Source organism: Electrona antarctica, assembly GCF_951216825.1.
Source record: "Electrona antarctica genome assembly, chromosome: 3".
Taxonomy (NCBI): Eukaryota; Metazoa; Chordata; class Actinopteri; order Myctophiformes; family Myctophidae; genus Electrona; species Electrona antarctica.
The window spans coordinates 15741740-15748081 of NC_136808.1; positions in this window are offsets into that span (position 1 = coordinate 15741740).

A 6342-nucleotide genomic window follows, 5' to 3' on the forward strand; every position below is an offset into this window, starting at 1 on the left:
ACATGAAATATTGAGTGATATAGGCCTAGAAACATAGGTATTTCAGAAAACTGTCAGGATTTAGAAGACATTTTTTTCAGGCCTAGTGTGTGACACTGTCATATGGTGAAGTAGTACAGGGTGCACATACAATAAGACAAGTGTTCAGGCACGGTTATTGGTTATTCAAGTGATGCGGTCATGGATGGGGGTCACACTACTCCAGCGTTTCTCTATCACTGTCTCAATTAGTATGCGTGTGTGTTTGTGTGCATGCGCACACGTGCGTCGTGCGTGCGACGCGTGCGTGTCTGTCTGCGCTGTTGTCATCAGTGGCTGACCATAAATCAGACACCCCGGGCCTGGGGATCGCCTGGCTCGTGCCTCCACGTGTAATTACAAAGCTGACATTTAAACAGCAGCAGCCATATTTCACTCCCTGCCAGCACTGGACCCAGAGTGGTCTACAGATGGAGTAAAAGTTTTCAGGGGAAAAAAAGAGAGAGAGAGAGAGAGAGAGAGAGAGAGTAGGAGAAAAATCAATAAGAGGTAAAATGCATTCTAATGCCTTGTTAATGGACCCGCATATTAATTATTCAGCGGTGGCCATTTTATCTGCTCATTAACCCGTTTTGGGCGGGAACCCCTTTTGGTGTTTTAAACATGATGTTATAATTTAGCTATTGAAAAATAGCAGATCTACAAGCTCATAGCGCGCCACCGAGTGGCGCGCTATGAGCTTGTAGGTCTGCTATTTTTGAAAAATAAAAAAAATAAAAAATAAAAATGTGCCTCAAATCTTTCCGAAAATTGTCATGATTTAGAAAACTTTTTTTTTAAAATTTCGACGTCAGCCCTGAATGGGTTAAAGTGGCAGCTCAGAGGAGAAATATGCAGCATTGTTCTGCTCTGCTGCTTCCAGGGTTATTACCAGCGTGTCCTCTCCCCTCTCTAACACTGCTTACACAGCGCTGGACACAATGTTCACAGCGTTTGTGTTCTTGTTGTAGAGCTGATTTGCCATTGTTGTCTTTGTCTTACACACAGATCAATATCTACCGTGTCGCTGTCTCTTAGTGTCCATGTATCGAGACTGCAATCGAGAAAACAATTCTAAAGACTAGTATAAAGTTAATTAAATGCACTGGTGAGTGACTGTAAATGGCTTGTACGGTGTAAAGTTCAGGCTATTTTCCATTTATTTCACTACCTTAATCTCTAGCATAATTTTAATGATAATTTGCTGAATATAATTCTGATATATGCTGCCATAACCTGTATCCATAATTAAGTGTAATTGTGATTGGAATCTTACAAGGAAACATCAGTACATGCATTCTGGTGATATAATTTAGCTTGTATTAAAGGTTCAGTTCAGTTCAGTTTTATTTTGGTCATAGAATAAACATTACATGTATTCATTTCGTCATATTTTTTTACATTTTTTGTAGAGACCAAAAGGCTTATTGTGCCTATCCCAAGGGGGGGGGGGGGGGGACATAAACCTAACAGGGAAAACAAACAGAAGAGAGAAAAAACTAAAACAAAGGACAAAAAGGAAATAAATTGAGCGAAAACAGGAATACACAACAGGAGAAGACAGATTTGATCACAAAGAATCCAGAGTCGTACATACTGTAAGAAGAATGTTATTTATACGGTTATTATATAGTTATAACATTACTTTATCATAATAAGTGTACTAATATATGATTAAGATACGATTAATAGATATACTAGGTTATAATAATATTCTATACTTATCTATTATTTTAGATTTATACATTCTTTTAAATGTATTAATTGAGCTACACTTTTTCAGTTTGTTGTCCAAGCCGTTCCACAGTTTCACACCTCTAACGCTTATACATCTCCCTTTTTTGTTGGTTCTTGCCTTAGTCCTCTTAAATATGCCGAATCCCCTAAGATTGTACCTGCTCTCTCGAGCCTTGAACAACTCCTGGACACAGGGCGGAAGCAGTCTGTTATGTGCTTTATACATTACAACTGCTGTTGAGAGGGCTACCAGATCAATTTTAGGGTGTGTGACTGAATAAAAAGTGGATTTGTTGGTGCGTAATAATCGGCGTGATTAATAATTCGGATTGCTTTCTTTTGGAGAAGAAATATGGGGTTAATGTTTGATTTATAGTTGCTCCCCCATACCTCCACACAATAACTGATGTGCGGAAGTACGAGGGAGCAATACAGTACAGTGATTTCTGGTCCAAAATTGGTTTCATCTTATGCAGTATTGCAATAGTTTTAAAGACTTTGGTTCTTAAATTGCTTATGTGTGTTTTCCAGTTAAGTTTATTGTCAATTATAACTCCTAAAAATGTACTATCTTGCATCTTCGATTTCAACGTCAGCGAACTTGATTTCTATTTTCCTGTTACCAAAGATGATGAATTTAGTTTTGTGACAATTTATTAATATCAAACCATTTTTTCAGAGTTATACGGTAAGCTCTTTGGCTCCCCCCTGTGCAATACAGACTTCTGCGAACAAAACGCAATTTAGATTTTTCAATATTTCACTATATCATTTATGTACATTATGAACAGTTTGGACCCAAGTACAGTGCCTTGTGGGACTCCATATGAGATGTTTTGTTTTTCAGACTCAACACTGTTCATACTTTAGCCATGCATTTGCAGTTCCTCGAATACCGTACCTTTCCATTTTTTTCAGGAGCAGGCCATGATGTATGGTGTCAAATGCCTTGCTCAGATCAATAAAAACCCCAACAGTATATTCGTTATTGTCAATTGCTGTAGATATATTTTCTACCAATTCCGTGACAGCCATAGAGGTGGACCTGTTTGATCTAAAACCATACTGGTGACTGCTTAGTAAATTGTGTTTTTCTATGAAGTTATCAAGCCTTAGCACAAATAGTTTTTCTAGAATTTTTGAGAATTGTGACAGCAGAGAGTTAGGTCGGTAGTTTGCCTCCAATCTGTCTCAATTTTTGAAGATAGGAACAACTTTAGAAGTCTTCATACTGCTTGTAACACCCCAGTTAAAAAGGATTGATTGCAGATGTATGTGAATGGTGCAATTATACAATTTATGATGTCTTTAATTAGTGCCATATCTATGTCTGTACAGTCTGTACACTCTGACTTCTTGTTTTTGAACTGCTGAACAATTTCCAGGATTTCTCTTTCGTGTACAATCTTGATGAAGATTGAATTTGGATTCTGTTTGATTATTCTTTCATTTAGACCTTCACTATCTCTCTGTTCTGGGATGTGTTTTTGCAAGAGTAGGCCCGACATTTACAAAGAAGTTATTAAATTAATTTGCTATTTCCTTGGTATTATTTATAGTAGTGTCATCTTTAATAAAATGATTTGGGTAGTTGTTACTTACCTGACCCTTTTTAATTATACTAACCCCTGCTCTAGATCTCCATGTTAGTGGTTTCTTATCTTTGCTCTACAGATCCATCCCACTGTTTGGATATAAGGATTTGACAAGGGATGTACAGTCAAATATTTCACGCTGTCCATCATTTTGTGCGTCGTCATGTCATTTACGTACCTCCAGGACAACACAGATGTCAGATGTCTATATAGATAACCAAAGAAACATTCCTTCCGCATTCTTTAACGTTCTGTCTCAAATAAAATAATTGTCAATCTGACTGTGGAATAAAACTGAACGCGGGGGACTCAGTCAGTAGACAAGGTGGATGAGGCTAGAGGGCAGAGGGAGGCTATACTATTAGCAGTGCGTGCTTGGAGTCGGGAGAAGGAGGTGAGGTGGAATTGTTAGAGGGGGGAAAAATTAAAATTCCTCTTTGGCCTGCTGTCAACCTGCGTATGCTGGCTGCTCAGAGGAGCTGCGTGACAGGATTCCTAATGACACTGCAGCAGCCATTGCCACAAATTGCTTTGACTTGATTTATTTCTCCTTCTTTTACCACCACCGTTCCTCCTCCCTCCCTTCCCTCCTCCGACACTGCCATTCAAGCATTCAGTCTCTGGCGCGCGAACACACACACACACACACACACACACACACACACACACACACACACACACACACACACACACACACACACACACACACACACACACACACACACACACACACACTGTCTCCTCTTCAGCACCATGCCAGTGGCAGAGAACATCTGTCTTTGGGTCCCCCTGCCACACAGTGTTATAGTCAGTGTAGGTCGCTCAGTCGAGTGACCGGTCTGGAACGGCCTCTGGGCAGAGCAACCCACAGCTGACTGGGGGATGGGCGTCTAAGCGTAAACTTGTCCCCAGGTCCATCCTATACTTGCCTGCCCCACACCATGCACTTTCTGATAAAGACTGGGTCTTAAAGAAAACTATTTAATACTTCCGGTAATCTACAATCAATATTCAAAACCAATGATGATAGCATTCAGTCGTTTGATATTTGGTTATTTTATTACTACAGTATGGTCAATCATAATTATTGCCCATGCTCCGTGATTGGTGGCAGAGCGTGACAGCTGGTAGACTAGCTCAGTGGTTGTCAAACTTTTTCATGTCAAGGACCCCCAAATTAATGTATTTAGCCGCAGAACCTCATCTGAAAATATGTTGTGCCAGTGTGTGTGTGTGTGTGTGTGTGTGTGTGTGTGTGTGTGTGTGTGTGTGTGTGTGTGTGTGTGTCTTGCTGGTGTACTGTAAAGTGGTTAAAATCCACAGAAAATAAAGTGATGAATGTTCCCACACTTCCATTTCATCTCTGCAGTCGCATATATAATAAGTCCTACTCTAAATCAAATTAGTTGAAGCCTATATAGCTTATTGCTGCTTGTTGGAAATGGAAGTCCAAAAATACATTTTATGCGCTTGGGTGGCGCAGTGCTAAAGTGCCTGCCCACCACCATGGAGATTGTGGGTTCAAATCCACTGTGGTGCCTCCGGCTTTGTCGAGCGTCTGATATACGAACATAATTGGGGGAGGGAAGCCGGGCGGCGAGGGTGAGAATTGTCACTGCATGGAAATCCTACGGGCTGGGGCAGCACCTGTCAGCAGGAGGATTAGGACGAAGGCTCTACATCCTTTTGGTGGGGCTCCTCATTGGCATGGTGAGTCACTGAGTCAGTATAGGACAATAGCAGTGACAACACTGAAATGTGTGTGGGGAGGATTCGAGACATTTTAACCCATTCTTAACCCATGTCTTCTACATCCTGACAGTTTTCTGAAAAAGCTATGTTTCTATGTCAGTGGTTCTTCGATTTTTCAAAAATAGCAGACCTACAAGCTCGTAGCGCGCCACTCGGTGGCGCGCTATGAGCTTGTAGATCTGCTATTTTTCAATAGCTAAAGCATAACATAATGCTAACACCAAAATGGGTTCCCGCCCAAAATGGGTTAAGTTAACCCATTACCCGCCTTTGGCTTACATTAGCATTGAGTTGCTATAGGTGATGTTGTCAACAGTAATGGAGCGTGCCATCTTGAACTGTGCAAACACCCGCGCCGCGCCCACTCTATCTGTTTCTTTCAATCGCCTTTATCTCCTATTCCTTGTCCCAGGTGGCATTTCTCGTCGCTGATCGGTAGATCTAGATGTGGTCCAGCAACACACACAGTGTAAGTAACATTTGTAACATCCGGTCATGGGTTTTGGCACTTCAAAATAAGGGTTGTACGGGGGAAATAAACATGAACTCTTTTATTGTGGCTAGCTGTTAAAATGCATAAATACCAGTTCCCAGTGCCACCATCAGCGTTCACTTTAAGAGAAGGAGTTTGCCCGCCCCCCCACCCCACACACACACACTCAACACACACACTTTGCTATCATTAGCGCAAGCGCACACTGTTTACCTGTTGTCAGAAACGTTTACATGTCGGGAGCGATGCGGTACAAAGTCACAAATGACATCCGAACTTTGGATGGCAGAAGATCCACCAAGGACAGCTCTCCAAAATTCCGACTTATGGAGGTTTGAAAATGCTGCTTTGAATTGAGGTAAACGGAGAAAGGTTTTAATGTCCCATAGCTGGTGGTGACGGAAGAGCTGCATAGCAACCGGACCAATGTTAAATGCTGCCGTGGGGCTCAACCATTATATACACGGAGTATACATTGGGGTCCGTATACAGACAGACCTAGCAAATAACGTCCCCTATAGCGGTCGGTTACGTGTATATACGGACATGGGAAAGAAAGAATGAATGAATTGATCCTGGCGTGGAAAGTGTTACATGTGCGGAAGTACGGACTTCAGAGCATTCAGAGATTGTGGAAGAGTTGTCTGACTTGAGAGACTGTCTGGCAGGTTGTTCAACTTTCCCTGTTTCTCTCTCTCTCGTCTTGTCGTTCTGATAAGCTCTGTGGATTTGATTTGACGCTTTGCT